General features: G+C 44.4%; 1 protein-coding gene across 2 annotated transcripts in view; it reads left to right on the top strand.

Annotated features, from left to right (window-relative positions):
• LOC132570458 (neuronal acetylcholine receptor subunit alpha-7-like) overlaps positions 1-21,105 on the top strand; it is a 154,395-nt gene that overhangs the window by 60,586 nt on the left and 72,704 nt on the right. Inside the window, exon 1 of one of the 2 annotated variants that reach the window (XM_060237065.1) lies at positions 18,661-18,682. The exons of the other annotated variant lie outside the window; for it this stretch is intronic. The gene's annotated coding sequence lies outside the window, so the exon portion shown is untranslated. Of the gene's footprint in view, positions 1-18,660; positions 18,683-21,105 lie in introns of those variants that run through there. 2 annotated transcript variants of the gene reach the window in all.

The following is a 21,105-nucleotide window of genomic DNA, read 5'->3' as shown; positions in this document are numbered from 1 at the left end:
AGGCCCGATACGTCGTGTGTTTTAAGAGTTGTTCTCCATATGTATCATTATCGTCAGTGTCGTTGTAAGGGATCTTGTCATATCACACACTAATTTTTGATCCCAATATAATATTGCCAACCTCTCTGCTTGGCATCTTATGTCATTGGGTTAGCTGTGTGTAATCTCTTTCTCTCTGTATTTAAAGTGCCATCAAGTCACAGCTGACTTATGGCAACCCCAGCAAGGGCTTTCAAGGCAAGTGAGAAGCAGAGGTGGTTTGCCATTAGGGGTGTGCATTCGGTTGTATCTGAGCAAAAAAACAAAACAACAACAACCCTTATGTATCTGAGCTGAAAAAATACCTTAGCGAGGTAAAAAATACATTACTGGTGCCTTCCCCCTTTAAAAAGCAAACAATCTGTACAACTACCTCAAGAATCTCCAACTACCTCAAGAATCTCCAAGTTTCCTCAGATTAGGTAGTGAAATTATCAGTATTTTGGGAGTATTTTCGAATACGTGTCTATTTTTGTCTTTCCAATATAGCCACTCCAGGATAATAATTTCAGGATTATCCAGGAATGCTGGATATCTGCAGTTAAAGGGCATTTAAAGGGGTCTCAGTCCCTTAAAATGCCTTCTGAGTTAACTCATGGCTTGCAGATGTTAGCTCCTGGGTCGTCCTCAACATAAACAGGCCTTTCTTTTATTTCCAGAAAAGGTTAACTTTATTGATAGACACAACACAGTAGCATGAGTCTCTGTGTCGGGTCTAGTTCACCTGGGGATGGCCAGATCTTTATACCTCCCTAGGACTGTTGCATGCCCACCAAAATTTACAAATCTGAAGCCCACGCAAATCAGTGTAGAATATTTCTCACCCTACCCCCTTATAGCAAACAGCAGACACTATGCAATTCAGGCAGTCTCTGGAAAGAAGATAATGTGGCCTTGAGGTACAGGCACCAGTTCCTCTACCAGGGATGAGTGGTTATTTATGGAGTTAGAAAAGGATAGCAAAGCAAGCTTAGCTGAACTCCCCCAAATGTTCTCAAAGCACAAAATGAAACAATACCAAAAACATGTGCATGACAGTACAAAGTACAATAATGTCTAGGGCACTTGACAGAAGGGATTTAAAGAGATCAGAATCCTTTTAAATGCCTTTCCCCCCTCCATTGGAAACAGTGGAAGATGGGGTCACCTTTTTGGGGGGTTCACAGAATTGGACCCTCTCAAAAACAGTCCCCCTCAAACTCCCAGATAGCCCTGAATCAATTCCTCATTATACCCTATGGGGACCATTGACTATAATGGTCCCCATGGGATATAATGAAGCCAAAAAAACAACAACCCTGAATCCAAGTCTGAAAAGTTATGAATCCAAATACCATACCAGTATTGAGATTTGGGAATATTAGGAAATACTGATATTTAGAGGTCCAATACACCCAAACCTGAAAAATCCTGGAAAATTTGTTTTGCGCACACCTGTTTGCCATTGCCTTCTTCTGCAGAGTCTTTCTTGGTAGTCTCTTTTCCAAGTACTGACCTTGCTCAGCTTCCGAGATCTGACAAGATTGGGCTACGCCATGTTGCCTTCTCTTTCTGTGCACCTTCATGTGGCCCCATATGAAGTGGAAAGTGCTGTAAAGTCACAAATGATTTATGGTGGCCCTGTAGGGTCTTCAGATTAAAAGACTTTCAGAAATGGTTTGCCATTGCGTGCCTCTGCATCATGACCCTGGTATTCCTTGGAGGTCTCCCATCCATTTACCAGCCAGGACTGACCTTGCTTAGCTTGCATGAAATCAGGCTAGCCTAAGCCATCCAGGTCAGAGCTTATTGATTCCATACGATCCCCAAATACTTCTGTCCTACATGAGGCCAGGTGTTTTTTTTTGGAGACAGCATGCCTTTATTTTGGGCTGGAAAGGATTTTTGTAGCCATTTGATCAACCCATAATACCCAAACCTTCCTGAACAGCTGTTTTTCTAGTTTTGCTTTCCAAAAGTTCCTCAACGGATGGGATTTCACAGCTTCCCCTGGCAATATTCTCCATTTCCTGACTATGCTTATATTTAGAAAATGCTTCTTAATATTAACCACCAGCTTAAGCACTTCAGTGCATATACTTCAACATGCTGGGCAATCGCCTACAATCCGGTTACCACATTTGAAAACTGCAAAAAAACAAAAATCTTTTCAATAAGTCTGCATCTTTCTTCTCTCATCTTGCTACTCATATGTGGTGCAGGGGTACCAGTGAGTAATTAACAGTTTAGAAATAACATTGTTCCTTTTATTATAGCACCTGCGGATTTTGATGTGAAATCTACCACTGAATACTTAAGATGACAATTCAGTGCTAGGGAGACCATTATGTAAGTCACTGGCAGCCGAATATGTGCATAATGCTTAGTTGAGTGTGTTAGAATCTTTGAATAGATGACGGAGGTTGGCAGTCGCACACTTCTCCCCATTGGTTCCTGACTGAAATGTTCTAAAGTCATCTCTAAGTGGTTTATTTATACATTCTTTCTGCCACCTATGGTCCTCCAGAAAAGCTTTGTGTTTTAATGATCAATAAATATTTCATTTCTCAGCAATTTAGCTACTTGATGAGTTGCATTCAATTTGTGATTGAATCAATACGTTCAGAGCAGGGGTCCCCAACTTTCTTGAGTAAGTTTCATTTAATTCTGGAATTTTGAGCCCCACAAAATGGGCCTGTCACGAAAGACTAATCCTTCCCTCATATTTTTTTTTCAGATAAAGTTAAAATTAAGTGAAACATTATTAGATGGCATAATGAAAACATTTGGTTTTTGTAGGGGGCAAAGAGAACTTTCATGTAATTATGCACTTGTCTGAACTTTCTAATATTTGTCCATTTGAAAGCTGGCCAAGTGCTAGGAGACTTTTGTGGTTTCTTTGACTGTAATGATCTGTGTCTCGCCAGTACTTGGCTCGCTTCCTTCACCATCCCACCCTTAGGCTTCATGCCTGAGCCAAGTCACTGAGAAGACAAGATTTATACACACACACACACACAAATATTTATGTCTCAGAAAGGTTCAGAAGCTGTGCTCCTGTGAGCTCCCACTGAATCAGATTCAGTGGGAGCTCACAGGAGCACAGCTTCTGAACCTTTCTGACAATTCCACCTCCTCCTTCTGCGAGTTCCACCTCCTTGTCCATTGAATAGTATTGCAGCTGCATAACAATCCCTGGATGAGCTCCACCACCTATTTTTGTACAAAATGACTCCTGTATATATATATACACACACACAGACTGGAAAATTCCATTTCGTTGTATCTGAGGAAGTGTGCATGCACATGAAAGCTCACACCTTGAATAAAACTTTTTTGGTCTTAAAGGTGCCGCTGGACTCAAACTTTGTTCTACTGCTTCAGACCAACATGGCTGCCCACCTGGATTTAACTAAACTCTTTTGTTGTAAACCAAACCAGGACCAATGTAGCATGCCACCAACACAGAATTTCCAGTTAAGGATTCCTTGGTATTGTACTGGGAGGATATTCTCTGAGCTTGGAAAACTGTAAATCAGGGGTGTCAAACACGCAGCCTGAGGGCCAAATCAGGCCCCTGGAGGGCTCCTATCAGGCCTGTGAGAAAGTCTGCTTCCTTCTCCCTCTCTCTTGCCTCCTTCAGTTATCAGAGACTGTTAAATAAAATATTACAGGACGGCTAATCTTTTAAGCATATTTAAAGCTTAAAAAAAAATCTTTGTGTTTGCCTGTGTCCTTTATATAGTTTAAATCTCCACTACCTGGCATTACATTTTTTGACACATATGGCCCAGCCCGACAAGGTCTTGTTTATGTCAGATCCGTCCCTCATAACGAATGAGTTGGACACCCCTGCTTACGTTCTGCTCTTCCTGTTTCCTTGTTTCTTCCAGATCTTTTTAGTTTCAACACTAGTAGTAATGGTCCCTTCCCTCTTCCTTTCTACTGGTAGTGGAACAGGAATGGTGAAGCATTTTTAAGCAAACATCTCCTCCTAATGAAGACAAATGGAATCAAGCTGTGAGAGCAAGCACTTGTTACTCTTAGAGTTGCCAACCTCCAGGTGGTGGCTGGCGCTCTCCTGGGATTATGACAGATCTCTGGGCAATAGAGATCAGTTCCCCTGGAGAAAATGGCTGCTTTGGAAGATGGACTTTATGGCATTATACCCCATTGAAGTTCCTCACCAAACTTCACTGTCCTCAGGTTCCATCCCCCTCCCAAATCTCCAGGTATTTCCCAACCCTGGCAACCATAGTTACTGTTTGTTACTACTTGGACTTTTGCAGCTAGAGCCTGGTTTTCCCCCAACAAAAACAATGCAATCTCTACTAAATCTCCTTAGTCCTCCCATTAATTGTAACACACTTCAAAATTGACATTGGGTAGGGGTGAACTCAAGAGTGAGAGGTGAAGGAAAGTGACAGTTGACAAAAAATGGGTAGGAAGAAAAGAGTGTGAGCAGCATGAAGGAGGACAAAGAAGAAGGAAATTTGAAAAGGATATGTAAGATGTGAAGGAAGGGTCAGAACACCCATGAACAACACATTGAGAATGACTGCCCTAAATGTCTATCTACACTAAAATCTTAAACTGGTTTAGTAATTATTTTTGTCGTTAGTTGTTTTCATGTCAGGAAGATGCAGAATTTCTACCTGTTAAAATACAGGACTTGTATTAGGATTGTCATAGCAGTATGATGTCGCTTCCAGGTTTTAGCAGAAGTGGTGTTAGTTGTCTTTAGGAATTGAGGGAAATTCTTCTAGGGAAAGAATTCTAGGGAATAGTCTTCTAGGGAAAACCCAGAAGTGATGTTGGTCCTCTTTAGAAATCGTCAACTCTCTGATTTTACCATAGAGTTTCCAGTGATTCCTGGGAAGGTGTAACATTACTGATACGGCCCCATGTCCTTGCCCCCGCCCCCCAATTTCCTACTGGTTGCCAGGTTGGGTCTGACAACCCTAGCCTGTAAACATTCAGAGTGGAAAGGAAAGGTACCCTGTGCAAGCACCAGTCATTTCCGACTCTGGGGTGATGCTGCTTTCACAACGTTTTCACGGCAGACCTTTTTACGGGGTGGTTTGCTATTGCCTTCCCCGGTCAGAGCATTCAGAGTAGACCAACTTTAATCTATTGGAACTGGAAGTTATGGAAGTTTTTGTTCCAACCAGAGGCTCTTTTTTGTTTTTGAGAGCTGAATAATGAATTTTATACTGCCTACAATGCAGACACAAAAGCATAAATACTTGATTATATGTTCTTTTATAACATGTTAATGTTACAACACATTACGTTCCTGTACGATTTAGAGAAAGCTAGCAAATGAATTTGAAATGTCCAGCACCTCAAATGAATTTATGATCATTTTTAAAGTATACAAGACAATAATGAGTCATAATGAAACTATCCCATTTCAAGTCACCTCAGACTGGAAGCATAATTTCTGCTTTATTCCCCTCCCTCCTTCAGCAAAACAAAGAGGAAATGAAGCAGCTGAGGTGCACTGAAGCCTCAATTCTTTCCTTTTATCTTTTATTTCCTTTTGTTTAAGCTGTTTTTAAAGCTTTGTGAGCTTTGTTAAGAAGCAATATCGGTAGAAATGTGAGTTATGAATACGTTGCATAAATAAGGTAGGGAATCCACTACCACAAGACATTGGTCATAAGGTAAACGACTCTCAAGAAAAGAACATAAATTGGATCCAAACTTTTCCACTAACAGAAGACACTTCTGTCAGCAGAACAAAACTTTTCTGCCCAGGGCCAGACCTAGACTGATTGGCACCCTAGGCAAGGCACCCCCCATCTTCTCTGAGGTCACTGCAACCCGATCTCTCCATTCTATCTTATGGGTCCATAGGATACAATAGATTCCATTCTATCCTATGGGTCCATAGGATAGAATGGATAGAGAGGTGGCGGGGGGGAAGGAGAGCCATTATCTGCTTTTGGATGGAGAGGTGTGTGTGTGGGGAGATCCTTTCTCTGCTTTTGCACCCCCAGGGTGCAAAAGCTGTGAGAAAGCCTTGCAGCCCACGCCTCTCGGAGACTCCTAGAAGCACAGAGGGAACTTGGAGATTTGCCCAATTCTGTGCCCCTGGACCTACGGCACCCTTGACAATCGCCTAATTTGCCTAGTGGGTGGTCCGGCCCTGTTTCTTCCTCTACTTTCCCACTGCAGCCCATCGATCTCCCTAAAATGCTATTCCTCGTTAGCGTCTCACATTCTCACCTTTCACCTCCCTTTGTGGCAATGAGGGAAGAAAATCTGTCCAGCAACCAGTAACTTTATGAAGAAGAAAACAGATGCTACTTGCTTGGGGCAGCTACACCCTTTGTGTGTGGTTTGTGAGTTTCTCAATAACATCTGGTTGGATACTGTAGAAGACGCAGTGATAGACTAGACTGGTGACAATGTCATAGTTCACCTTGGGTGCTAAAAAAACCTTGGACTGGCCCGGGATGGGACACCATACCAAGAAAATGGCTTGCCAGGGCTTTTTTTTTTTTAGCAGGAATGCACAGAAATGCAGTTCTGTCTGGCCTTGTGTCAAAGGATGTGGCCTAATATGCAAATGAGTTCCTGCTGTAGAAAAAGCTCTGTGTGGAACAATGGTGGCATAAGGGGGTGTGGCCTAATAGGCAAATAAGTTCCTGCTGGCCTTTTTCTACAAAAAAAGCCCTGGGGGTTGCCATACAGAAAGATTGGGAACTACTGGTCCAGAGCTCCATGCACTTGTCATAGCATATGGAGCTCTGCAAGTACAAAAGACATTTTCTCCTCACCAAGCTAGAAGTGAAGCAACCAATTTGCTGTGTTGGGGCCATTCTCAATAATCAGCATGCATCCACCTTGAAGACACCCATTACCCCTATTGGCTTATATAACACACATTCCAGGATATTGAAAATAACTTTGGAGCAGGCATGTACTTCTTGAGAGCCACAATCCTGAATGTAATTACCAGGCAAACCCAATTGGAAGTCTGTAAATCTTCTGGCTTTCTTGCCTCCCTGGGATTTCAAAAATGGGTTCATTTGTGTGTGTCTGTGTGGGGGTTATTTCATACAAAGACTAGAAAGAGTTACCAACCTTAAGGTAGGGTTCCAGTCCCCAGGTCCCAACAGGCGTTCCCTCGATTTTGGGGGCTTCAACCCACCGCCAGCCATTTGGCCAGCAGGGGAAACCCCACCCCAAATGGAGATGTCCAGATGATGTCATTATGCCAGGGATGTTGCTTGGCGACACTCTGTTGTTTGGGCAAATTCTATTATTTTGAAGGCAAAAAACCCACAGAGCTTTGCTCAAAAAACAGAGTGTTGTGTGCAATGTTGCCAGCATGATAACATCACTTCCAGATGATGCCATTGCATCAGGGAACATCACACTCCACTTCCTGCCCACTCTCAGAACACCCCACAAATCCCCCTGCCACGACGACTTGGCAGCCCTACCTTAAGGTGAGACCTGGACTTCTTGTGGAATTACAACTGATGTTCATGCTACACAGATCAATTCCCCTGGAGGAAATGGCAGTTACAAAATGGCAAATTCTGTGACATCAAGTCCCCATTGAGGTCCCTCCCTAAACTCCATGCTCCTCAAACCCCAGGAGTTGCCAAAATCGGAGTTGGCAGCTGTGGACTAGAGAGTTAACCTGTTTCTGGACTGTATAGGCTTTTGGATTACAACTGCGCAACCACATGGTTGAAGGATTCCACATGAGAAAAAAGCCCCATCAGTTCTCACATGTTCTCAAAGAAAAAGCTTGCTATTTTCTCTGCTGTTTGGACAAGGCCTCTGTTTTGAGCACCCACCATGGGTGGCGATGGGCAGAATTCTGTGTTGATTGTCCTAAGCTTTCACATATTCAGTTTGGGCTTCTGTTTTTTTCATGACTGTGCCAACAGTTTATTTGATAGGCTTCACGTTGATAGGCCGTGCAAAGAACTTCACGGCGGATCTAAATGAGGTCTGTGAGGATCTTGGCCATAACCAAGCTCATTTTAGTGGGGGAGTTTCTCTTCTCTTTTCTCCTCACTCCTGTCGCTTCCACTCTTCTGCTTCCACAGGGCCCATCTGGCTTATTAAAGGACTGACCTAGAAGACAGGAATGAACTGAGCAGCTCCTGTCTCCAGCTGCTGCATGCAGAGTCCCTGCCTCAGGCCTAAGAGAAAAGAAAGGAGATCCCCAGATGATGCCTGTCTTCCAGCCGTAGCAGATCCTGCAGGGTTTTGCCCTCACAGCTGGAGATCCAAGGCTTTAAAAGACATCTCTCTGCTCTCTGTAGGAACTGTAGACTTTCAAACTGGAAAGCTTATGCTTGCATTATAGCACTGAATATGCATTTTTTAAAGCGTGTGTCCATATATAGGAAATGTTTGCCCATTTACAGTAAAATTCCTTTCCATGCTAGCCCTTTTCATGTTACAGTCAGTGGGTACAGGGAGGCTGGTGAACTGCAAATAGATCCTCCCAGTATGTGTTATCACCATGTTGTCTGAAGGGGGCAATGAACAGATTTTTCAACTTTGGTATATGTGAGTCAGAACCAATTAATGAATGAATGAAAGTTTCATGTGGTATGTACAAAGGCTGAATGTGCTTGTGAAATCTGCTTGTTTCCACCTTCAAATGTCATGGTGGCCATGTGTATCCATAGGATCAAAGGTAGTGTGCAATCCTGATATGTGCATTTGGCAAACTCCTGATATGCGCAATCATAGTATCCAAAAAGGGCTTCTATTTTCAGCTTGGGCTTGATATGCTTGCTTGTGGTAATAATGAGTAATAGAAGAAATAGGTGAGGGTTTATAGAAGAAAAAATTAGGCAGGGTTTATAGAAGAAGAAGAAGATGACTGCAGATTTATACCCCGCTCTTCTCTCTGAATCAGAGACTCAGAGCAGTTTATAATCTCCTGTGTCTTCTCCTCCCACAAAAGACACCCTGTGAGGTATATTGAAAAAGGCAATGGCAAACCACCCTGTTAAAAAGTCTGCCATGAAAACGTTGTGAAAGCAGCATCACCCCAGAGTTGGAAATGTCTGGTGCTTGTATGGGGTGCTTACCTTTACCTTTATGTCTGTCTATAGTGGTAGCTGGAATTTGTGGTCTTGGAATTCTTGTATTCCTTGTTTATATGTTATGCAATTCTCAGTAACAATCAGTTTATCTAAGGCTGTGGTCAAACAGTAGGTTTGGCATGATCTGGCTGTGCCTCTATATTACCTGGTGGTATTTATTCTGGAGAGGTTTATCCAAACATGCTACCCTTAACCAATACTCTAAGCTGTGGAGTCTTGTGAGCAAAAATTCTACTTTGTGAGCTACTGGCATTAAAGTTGTGAGCTATTGCAAAAATTAGTTTGCTCTGGGGCCATTTTTCCTGAGCTAAGACAAAAATGTGTGAGCCAGAGGCTAAAAATCTGAGCTAGCTCACACTAACTCAGCTTAGAGCACTGCCCTTAACTGGTCTCATCACATGTTCATTCTGTGGTTGACTGTTTGGATGGAGTGGGTGGTCAGGCATCCTTCCTTTTGTTTGTCTTTCAAGCATGCACATATGTGTGTATCCAAAGCTCTGGGTCCTTTTTGACTGTGAAGTACTGCAACCCCTTTCAGTCTCTATTGCATTGCCTCTCTTCCTTGGAATTCATTGGGGGTGGAAGTGTAAGCATTATGCAGATTTACATGAAAGTAGCCTCCTTGACTTCAGTACATTTACTCTGGTGCCCATCATGGGATGCCCTCAGACAGCAACACTTTTTTCTTTTTCTGCTAACATGGTTTGCATGGGAGAAAGTGGGGTGGGGAGTCAGGTTGCCAGCCTCTCCAGGTTCCCTGCCAATATGGGAGCCTAACTAGTGACTATTTCCATGGCTTTCTAACCTCAAGAAACAGCAGGGATTTGGGAAGGAACTGTCACTCAAAAACAATTCCCTCAGGAGCTCCCAATTCCGACAGTGTTGAGTGCAGACATGCACAAGCAGTGATTCAAAGCCCTGATGTGAAGATCTTATGCACACATCGCTAACTGATCACAAAAAAAAGGAAGTGAAAATGGAAGGAATGGTTCAGACTTCCCAACTGTCTTGAGTTTGCAACAGGGGAGTTCAGATATCCAGAAATGCAGGGTGTAAGGGATGACACCCATAAAGACTGGGCTTTCCCTGGTGTCAAATAACTCCAATTCAAAAAAAAGTCAGAACGGGGTGCCAATGATTGGGGAATGGAAGGCAGATGTTGCTGTCTGATTGTGTACTTTAAATCCAGAAGGGAATAGCAATGACATTGTATCACAGTGCTCGTGTGACTGCAGCCTAATTCTCAACATGACTATATATGTCGATACTTAAATCCAGTACTGGCCCTAGGGTGCATGGCTCCCCAGGCAGGCTGCCAGCCTGCTGCCCCCCTACCGCCCTCCCTCCCTCTACAGTGCCATGCTCCATCACACACCTCTGATCTATCAGAGAGGGCACCAGGACTAGACTTGGCCCTACCAGCTTCAAGGTGGCTGGCATCTGAGCATTCTTTGAAGAGAGTGCTGGAGGCTTCTCCTCCTCCTTTCCAGAACTGGAAGTGAGGGGGGGGGGAGCAAAGCCTCCTCCAGCTCTCTCTTCAAAGAATGCTCAGATGCCGGCCTCCTCGAAGCCGGTAGGGTCAAGCCTCTTTGCGGCACAGTCCGCTGATCGCTGAGGAGGGGGGCGGTGGCAGAGGATGATGCAGTGGAAGGGAAGGGAGGGCTGGCAGTGGTGGCAGCAGCGGGAGGAGAGGCAAATTTAGGTATTTGTCTTGGAAACTGGGAGGGGGGAGCCCAATTCAGTACCCCCCCTCCCAGCGCCCTAGGCAGATGCCTATTTTGCCTAGTGGGTGAGCTGGACCTGCTTAAATCCAGGCATTGGAGCCATGAACAGGCAGGACTGATCAGTCTACAAATCTGAACAATTCTCCAGATTTGCAGAAAATTCTGAAATCTTAAAAAATAAATCAACATTAGGGTTTAACCTCCCCTCCCCAAATAATAGAAGCAACACCTGAAAGTAATGTACTCAGTGGCAATTGCTAGGCAACCACAACAATATCTTGTCTTGCTTTCTGTCAGAAGAGGCTGTTTTGACCTCTGCGGAAGGACTTGGTGGGGCCAGGCCCAGCAGTGACCAATGGGCAACTTGATATCACGCAATTTGCATCACTCTCTCAGTGTTACTCAAACTGGACCCAGAGAACTGGGTGGTCTTTTTATGGGAAAGAGTCCCATTACTGCACATGGGAACCCACTCTCCCAGGAACATGATTGGTTCAAGATGAAAAGTTTTGAGTCTCACTGGCAGGTTTAAAATTAACGGCTGTCAAACTTTGGTGGGGGAAAGTGGGGGAAATACCTTGATTAGGTTATTGTGAGTGAAATGTGCATGGGCTCAATGAGCCTAGGTGAGACAACATGTTTAACACACTTGAATTAAATTGAAGTGAGCCAGATCTACCCTGACACAGAAGTTTGGGTGAGTCAAGATAGCTCCTGAAACAGGATGGAGCATAATTAACTGAGTGCCCTTCTTGAGTGAGCTGAAAAAAAGGAAAACGAGAAACTGGGCATTGGTTAATGAAATAGAACTTTGTCAGGCTAGGCAGATACCTCTGAGATATGCCAGGATATCCAGTGTTGAATGACTTTTGTTATTGAGAATGAAGTGAAGCAGGGCTTTTTTGTAGAAAAAGCCCAGCAGGAACTCATTTGCATATTAGGCCACACACCCCTGACACCAAGCCAGCCGGAACTGCGTTCCTGTGCATCCCTGCTCAAAAAAAGCCCTGAAGTGAAATCTTATTGTTCCTGAGAACTGTGAACTGGGGGATGCTGCACTTAATCAGATTGTAAGGCCAGTAGACTCCTACCTCTTTCCTGGGCCTTCATGGCTGTACCCAGGTCCATTTAGGAGACGCATTTAATTCCAGATGCCCTGGCACTTAGTTGGTTTAATAGGTACCCCCTTTGGGAGCCTGTCAAAAATAAGGCTGTGATCACACATGCTAAATAATGCACTTTCAGTGTTCTTTCCAACTGAATCTTGCCAGTTCACACAGTAAAATCCAGTTGGAAAGTGCACTGAAAGTGGATTAAAAGTGCATTATTAAGTGTGTGTGATCGCAGCCTAGGAGGGGGAATCCCACTAACCAAGGGGGGGTTGGTTGGAGGAGAGGGTGGGGTCCTTACACCAGGACTGAATGCGTCTTTCTGTTCAATAGCAGCTGCCATGACAAAAAGTGTGTTGCAGTATTTCAGACTAGGACAGGGGTGGCCAAACTGTGGCTCGGCAGCCACATGTGGCACTTCCACACATATTATGCGGCTCTCTAAGCCTCCACCACCCTGTCAGCCAGCTTGGAGATAAGGTTGCCAGATCAGTGTTGGAAAATGCCTGGAGACTTTGGGGGTGGATCCTGGAGAGGGTGGAGTTTGGGGAGCGGGGGCTCTGCATGGTACAATGCCGTAGAGTCTACCCTTCAAAGCAACCATTTTCTCCAGAGACACTGACCTCTGCCAGCTAAAGATCAGCTGTAAAAATGGGAGACCTACTTGGAGAAGGCATTTGTTTCTTTAAATTACTTCTCCAAGATGAGTCAGCTGGCAGCTGACTCATCTAATTAAAGTTAAAGTTGCTTTCTTTCCATCCCCCTCCTCCATCTATTTTCCTGCCTTTCTGCCATCAAACATCTCATGTTTATGTCTTATGGCTCTCAAACATCTGACATTTATTCTACGTGGCTCTTACGTTAAGCAAATTTGGCCACCACTGGACTTGGATCTGGGAGACCCCAATTCATATCACAACTCTGCTGTGACCTAATATCCAAATGAGTTCCTTCTGGGCTTTTTCTGCAAAAAAAAAAAAAGCCCTGGAAAATGTAAATTAGTTGGTTGGTTGGTAGGAAAGAGAGAAGAAAGCAGCCAAAGGGCTTTGGAGGCTTCCAAAGATGAGAAAGACAAAATAATGTCGAAGACAAACATGAAATATCGCCTGCAAGGCCTTGGAGGTCCCCTGTTTGTATTTCTTTATAATCCTTATCCCCTCTGGACGTGATTAGTTTTACCTACAAAATAGACTACTTTCTCATTTGCTTTTCCTAGCACACGTGGTCAAAAGAACAAAGGATGTCTCATTCTATAACTTTTAAACTTTCAAGTTTTATTGCACATGAAAAGACATTCCACAGAATAAGGGGCAAGAGGTAGATGAGAGGTTACATACCCACACGTGCCCCTGCAAGTTAAATGGGGATTGCATGAAGTGCCTTTGGTTGTAAATTAACCGAAAATATAGCACTGGCTTGCTCTTACAGCTTTAAAAGACTATTGACGCACAAGGATTAGTGGATGAAGTATTTTACAGCATGGAGAAAAATATGATCATGTGCTAAATGTCTGCACATCAGGTGCTGTTCATGGGCAGAATACCATGCTAGGGGATGGACAATAGGTGAATACAAGGACCTTCATGTTTTGCTTGTGGGCCTCCTGGAAACACCTGAATGGGTTGCCAGGTCCAATTCAAGAAATATCTGGGGACTTTGGGGGTGGGGCCAGGAGACACTTGGGTGGAGCCAGGAGTAAGGTTGTGACAAGCATAATTGAACTCCAAAGGGAGTTCTGGGCATCTTCTTTTGGAGCTCATAGAATTGGACCTCCTGGTCCAATCTTTTTTAAAACTTGGAGGGTGTTTTGCGGAGAGGCACTGGATGCTAGTTCCTGTGCTAGTGACTGACTCTTTAAATTAGGTGCCTCTACCTCAAAAAACAGCTCCCCCAGAGCCCCAGATACCTGCAGATAAATTCTCCATAGGGAATCAGTCTCCATAGGGAATAATGAGTGCTCAGCAGACATTTTCCTGTCCCCCTTGCTTTCTGATGACCCTGAAGCAGGTGGAGGGCCTCCAAACTGGGGCATCCCCTGCCCCCACCTGGGGATTGGCAACTCTAGTTAGAAACAAGATGATGAACTAGATGGACTTTTATTTTAATCCCTCAGGGCCCTTTTTGTGTTGTGTACATCAACAGGGGTGATTTAAAAAGCTGATGGAGACCTTACAGAAGCCTCATGTCAGAATGTGCATTACATCTTCTGCATCACAGTTCTGTGGGCCAGAGCCAATCCTACAAGGAAAACTTTTTTGGAAGCCTACTTCCACCTGCAGCTCTTTCTTATTAGATCGGGGCTCATGGAATAAACTGTCAAAATGTATAACTAACTGCAGACTAAAAATACACAAAGAGTCAATGCCAGAAAACAAGGAAATGAGACTAGAGGGTGGGAGTGGCAGCAACAGCATCCACTCCCTCTCTCTGACCATATTCCCCAGCAGGAGTACTAGTATTACATTTTATGGGTAATCCAGGAAATGGCCACACAACAAAATTAAACTAGTTTTCTTTCAAACCTGTACTCAATAATTCTGTCAGCCAGCTGACAAGGTGAGCTTCTCAGCTGGCAGTGAAGAGGAAATTCCCAGCCAGTCAGAAGTGCCCCTTAGCCCTGTGAAGAAAAGCCTCTCAGCCATGTTGTGTGGAGAGGAGGTATCTGGCTGGCCAGGCACAAGCCCCTCAACAGCACCACGAGGAGGTGCCCAGTCAGCCGGAGAAGCCCCTCAGAGATGCCCTGTGAGGGGCTGGCTCTTTCTGCCTCCCTCCCTCCTTTGGGGGTGGGGGCTCTTCAGAGTAATTCCTTGAGTTCCATTTGCTCCCCCCCAATCACCAAGACTGCCGTTCTTTGCTGTTTCCAGTATAGAGAGGAAGGCCCCTTCCATACCAGGAGAGGTTTCTTGGCTCTGGTGCACTTTGATGATGTTGTTGGGAACCAGCTAAGTCTTCAAGGCCTGAGATGTTCAGAACCATCTCAGTCCCATTTCAGCACTAGTGGTTCTTTCACTGGGATGTTCAATGAAGGCCATTTGCCCCCCGTACCTCAGCCTGGTGCCTGGATTCAGTTCCTGTGCTAGTGCCTGACTCTTAGACTGAATTCAGATGCCAGTTTGAGCCGACATAGGGATGGCTCCCATGTGGATTAAAAAAGCAAGGTCAGACAGGCACAGCTGCTGCCCGTCCCGCTCTCACACTCACCTTGTCCTCTGACATATCTGAGATAGATAAAGTGGCAGCAAATTGTTCTGCCGTACTCTGTCCATCTTTCCAGGCATCTGGGAGGTGGTGGGCTCTCCTTCCTTGGAGGTTTTTAAACAGATGCTGGATGTCCATCTGACAGCAATGAAGATCCTGTGAATTTAGGGGGAGGTATTTGTGAGTTTCCTGCATTGTGCAGGGGGTTGGATTAGATGACCCTGGAGGTCCCTTCCAACTCTATGATTCTATGACTGCAGGAGCATGCAAGCGAGGCTTATTTGTGGTGTGAGCCTGCCAGTCCACTCTAGGCACTCACTGGTAATTTTTTTATTATTATTAAAGCTGCCCAGAGAGCATGAGTGCCTGGCCAGTAAAAATGTAAGGGGAAAAAAGGAACCCAAACTTCAGTAAGAAGGTGGCATACAACAATTGTGTGAATGTACCAAAGCACCCCTGCATGATATACAGGCGCACTGTGCAGGAGCATCTGGTTAGGATTTGGGTGTTCCAGTTTGGGATACCTCTAGTGCGCCTGAAGCTGCCTGTCCGTACCCAGCCTCTCTCACATCTCCTTCCAACCACCATTTCAGAATCTGAGCTACACAGTACAAGGGAAGATAGTAAGTTTAATGGTCTGAGATTGCAGTACCAATTTACAAGCCTTAGTTTGATGGCAGAAACTTTATAGACCTGCCCTCCAGACATCAAAGGTATTCATAATTCAAAGAATTATTTGTAGGACAGGATACTTCATTTAATGTATGAGGGGGGGGAGGAATTGCTGTTGGCAAGGAACTCTGGACCCTTTGAATCATTTTGACAACCCGTCGCATACCATGCAATGATGCATGTTACCCGGCCTGCCTGGGGCTATTCATGCAGGCATAGAGCAGAATCCACTGCTCTCAGTAATGAATTTGCTGCATGCAAAACAGGACAGTGACAAGCAAGAAAAGAAAGTGTAAAAATCTAGGTGTCATTTTTAATTTGTACTGCCTTGAGTCAGAGTATTCAATGAACATCTGGTCTAATGTTCCATCAGGAGTGGAACTGCTAGAGATCAAAGTACCACTAAAAATATTGTGCCCTTCCAAAGCTTTCTTAATCAACTTAATAATGGGTGTTTTCATTTTTTAAAAACAAAACAAAAGGCATTGCTTAGTAGAGCTGCTTAAATCTAATTCTGTTTTGACAGTAGAAGTAATGTATAAATAACATAATACTTGTGACAGTACACAGTGAAGTGTTAGGGCTTCTACAATTAATCTACAAGAGGAAGGAACTTGGAACATTAACACCAGGTGAATAACACCTGAGTGGAGCATTTGTCCCTCCTGCTTTGCAGGTAAATTAAAACATGGACCTTTAGTGTGAGCCAAAGGGCAAATGCCGCAGGGGCTGCAGTTTTGGCCTTTATCAGTCATGGTGGTGGGACTAGTTCGTGTCAGGGACAACTATATGGGTGCTTCAGGGGGAGAGGGGTCCTTTGGCTTGCATGCCTTTATTTAATGCTGGCAACATGGCCTGGCCCTTCCTCTTTCTCCTAATAAGTCCCCCTGCCAGCCGGCTGGAGGCAGGGCCTGGTGGTGGGAGCCCCCACATCCACTGAAGGTCTGGCAATCCAACCTGGTCTCCTGCTGGTTGCCAGGCTGGGCAACCCTACTTCCCATGCATCAGCTAACCTACTTTCAGTTTTTCCTTCTTCTTTACCCTTGACAGTCTTTCCAAGGAAAAATCTAGGCAAGGCTGGGCCATCTAAGTTGCATGGGTAGTCAGTTCCTACTAGTTATCTCTCTGGTGAGTCCTCCTCCATTAGGGGACATGAGAATAGAGACTGGGCAGGACAGTTCTTTGGTCTCCCAGTTGACTCCTCCCCCCATTTATAGAGAAGGCTTAGCAATATTGTTCTGGTTGCCTAGCAACCCCAACAGTGACTATATGGTTGCCAGGTCCCCCAGGCCACTGGCAGTGGATGTGTGGCTAGGATTGCTGGCTTCAAGCCGGGAAACTCCTGAAGATTTGAGGATGCAGCTTGGGGAGGTAAGGGACCTCTAAGGAATAATGCTACAAAGTCCACCCTTTAAAGCAGGGGTGTCAAACTCATGAGGGCCGGATCTGACATAAATGAGACCTGGCCGGGCTATGTCAGGTAGGGTTGCCAAGTCCAATTCAAGAAATATCTGGGGACTTTGGGGGTGGAGCCAGGAGACTTTGGGGGTGGAGCCAGGAGACATTGGGGTGGAGCCAAGATCAAGGCTTTAACAAGCATAATTGAACTCCAAAGGGAGTTCTGGCCATCACATTTAAAGGGACGGCACACCCTTTCAATTCCTTCCTTCCATAGGAAATAAAGAAGGATAGGGGCACCTTCTTTTGAGGCTCATAGAATTGGACCCACTGGTCCAATCTTTTTGAAACTTGGGGGGCATTTTGGGGAGAGCACTAGATGCTATACTGAAAATTTGGTGCTTCTATCCCAAAAAACAGCCCCCCCAGAGCCCCAGATACCCGCGGATCAATTCTCCATGATTTTCTATGGGAATAAATCTCCATAGGGAATAATAGAGTTCTCAGCAGATATTCCCCTCCCCTCCCCTCCCCACGCTTTCTGATGACCCTGAAGCGGGGGAAGGGTCTCCAAACCGGGGGATCCCCTGCCCCCACCTGGGGATTGGCAACCCTAATGTCAGGCTGGGCCATTTGTGTAGCTATTTAAGATTAGGCAGCAGAGATAAACTTTTTAAAGGACACAAACACAACTAAAGTGGTTTTTTTTTTTTTAAATCTTAAAACATGCTTAAAACATTAGCACTTGTTGGTCTTAAAGATGCTTTCTCTGTATTTCTCCCACGGGATCCAGGGAACAAGGCAAAGGAAGCTCTGGCTCCTTCCTTCCTTCTCCAGGGTGCCAGGAGGGGGATGAGCCTCAACCATTGGAGAAAATCAAGCAAGCAATTGAGGAAGCAAGAGAGAGGGGAAAGGAAGCAGATAAGAGCCAGTTGCTCAGGGGCCTGATAGAAGCCCTCTGAGGGCTTGATTTGGACCCCGGGCCACATGTTTGACGCCCCTGCTCTAAAGCATCCATTTTCTTCAGGGGAAGTGATCTCTAGAGATGAGCTTATAGTTCTGGGGGTTCTCCAGGTTCCATCTGGAGGCTGGCATCCCTAAGTGACTGAGAGTTCCGTGGTTATTCTTTTCTTAAAGCTACAGCTATGATAATATGGCAAGTTGTGAATTTGGTAATGTTCCCTTATTGAATTGTTTAGTTATTTTCCCCTGGTCCCTCAGGTCGGAAAAGCAGGTGCTATAGTTTTGTGTCACTTTCCTCTACTGGTTCTTGGCTGTTAGTTTTTGTTCAAGCAGAGGGCAGGAAGGGCGTTGATTTTGTTCCAATAAAACTTCCAGTCCTTCTGGCACAGTGTGCTTGTGGAATTATTGCAATAGACATTGTTTCTGTTACTTTGAGGAGTTTTAATCTCTGATGGGTTTTTTGTTTTGTTTTGTTTTATGATTTAGATTTCTGCAGCTGTGGAACTTCCTTCAGGTTTGTAGAGAAATACCCCTGGTCTGTCCCTAGCTCCTGTGGCTCTGTCAATAATATCCTCTATAGCGTAGTTTGGAAACATATACTGATGTCCCTTTTGCACATTTGGAAGGGTTGTAATATGAGAGCCTGTGTAGTCTCATGATGGCTTGTTGTGTAGTCCAGGGGTGGCCAACGGTAGCTCTCCAGATGTTTTTTGTCTACAACTCCCATCAGCCCCAGCCAGCATGGCCAATGGAGAGCTACCATTGGCCACCCCTGGTGTAGTCTGTTTGGTTCTTAACGCTTAAGGCAGGGGTGTCAAACTCATTGTTATGAGGGACGGATCTAACATAACTCTGACTCTTTCCTTCCTTCCCCAGGGGACCAGAAGGGGGAGAAGCCTCAGCCAATAGAAGGAAGAGAGGGTTGACTCAGCAGCTCTGCTGTGCAATTGAGGGAGCCTGGCAAAGCAAGCTTTGCCCCCGCTTCCTCCCCAAGAGAGGAGCCTCAGTTAATGGAGAAAATAGAGATTTTGTTCTGTAGCTCCTGTGCAATTCAGCAAACCTTGCAAAGCAAACTGTTATGCAGAAGGAAGCAAGAGAGAGAAGGGGCCTGATAGGAGGCCTCTGAGGCCTAATTTGGCCCCAGGGAAATGTGTTTGACACCCCTGGCTTAAGGGATCTCTGATGGACATGACTTTTTTTGAGCAAGAATGCACAGGAATGCAGTTCTGGCTGACTTGGCACCAGGGGTGTGGCCTAATATGCAAATGAGTTCCTGCCGAGCCTTTTCTACAAAATAAGCTGTAACAAAAGTAATGTCAGGTGTGTGGCCTAAAATGCAAATGAGTTCCTTCTGGGCTTGTCCTACAAAAAGAGCCCTGCTGGATGTCACTTACAAGGTTTTTGTGAACAGTTGTAGTAGCATAATGTTTTGAACTTTCTGTGTTTTATATGGTTTCTAATCTGGCTGAGTAGGAGAAAGATGGGCTTTTTAATGTTTTAAATATATAAATTACCTTTAAAGGCCTTCACTATCCAGAACCTACAAACTTGAAGGAACATCTCTCTCAAACTTTTCTTTTCTTTCCTTCCTCTCTTGTGCAGGGTGTTAGAACAACTGCAGCTTTTTCACACTCATTCTCTATTACAGCCCTTTGAAAAAGCCTCCCTGAAAAATATGGGGAAAACCAACCTTACTTATATATTTGGGAGTAGCTGCAGACAAGAGTTATTTAGGAGCAGGGTTTTTTTTGGGCCGGAACGCAGTTCCAACTGACTTGGTGCCAGAGGTGTGGCCTAAAATGCAAATGAGTCCCTACCAGGATATTTCCACAAGAAAAGCCCTGGGAGGTGGTACAGGGTGCTCTTCTTGAAGTAGGGAAGTCTGGCATTTAATTTTTAAAAGGGAGGGAAGTTAATCTTTGCTGACTTGATTTTTCATATTTGAATGTATTTTTGTTTTATTGTTTTAATTTTGTTGTTACCCAATTTGGGTTTTTGTAAGAGAGAGAGACACACACACAGAGGGAAATTTGCTACTTTTTGGCACATAGGAAGAAAAAAACGGAGATGTAATAAAGTTTATGAATAATTGCTGCTCTCTTAATGATGGGTAGGAATATGTTATTGGAGATGTCACAGCTTTTCCCTGTATGTGGTATGCTAATTGGGGACCTATGTTAAAGGCAGAGGGAATAGATGACTTTGACTCAAATTTCTCCCTCCAGGATACTGTACATACTTAAGGGATTCTTGCAGGCCAATCTCCCCCCTGGCCTGTTTTCCCCTACTGGTCAGCTCACAACATCCTCTTGTTTATCAAATAAGTAGTGAGCACCTTTATTTCTTAGGGGACTGTATTTGTGAGAGAAATTGCTATGTTTCCTATGGATACATGATGTAAGAATGGGTCACGCCCATGCTTTTATTTCTGTATCAAAATTATAGGACCTGATCCAGCCAAAGTTCAGAACTTAAACCTTCCAGTAGGAGATTTTTAAGAAGTTCTGACTGTTCAGTGACAGTTTTATTAGCAACCAAACAATTAATGTAACAAAAACTCTGCTAAGGGACAGATCACACTAGGAGTTTTTGCCGTTTTCTACGTAAGATGAATCTATTCGCATACCATGCAACTATGCAGGAATAGAAAACCATGTTACGTACCAAAGAGAAAATATTTTGAAAAGGTAACATGGTTTTGATATTGACTCTAGGATCAAGTGCCAGATAGCTAGATATAGATTAGGGATGGGCACAAAACAAACAACGAACCATGGTTTGAGCATGAACTGGGTTGGTTTATAGTTCGTTTGATCATGTTGTACCTGAACCCAAAAATGAACCACCTTTTCCCCATGGTGGTACAATTAAACAAGGGCTTACTTTTTAAGTGGATTTTGCATTAAAGAGTTCACCCTTTTTTTGCAGGCCGATCCT

Source organism: Heteronotia binoei, chromosome 4 (genome assembly GCF_032191835.1).
Source record: "Heteronotia binoei isolate CCM8104 ecotype False Entrance Well chromosome 4, APGP_CSIRO_Hbin_v1, whole genome shotgun sequence".
NCBI lineage: Eukaryota > Metazoa > Chordata > Lepidosauria > Squamata > Gekkonidae > Heteronotia > Heteronotia binoei.
This window is presented reverse-complemented; position numbering and strand designations above follow the sequence as displayed.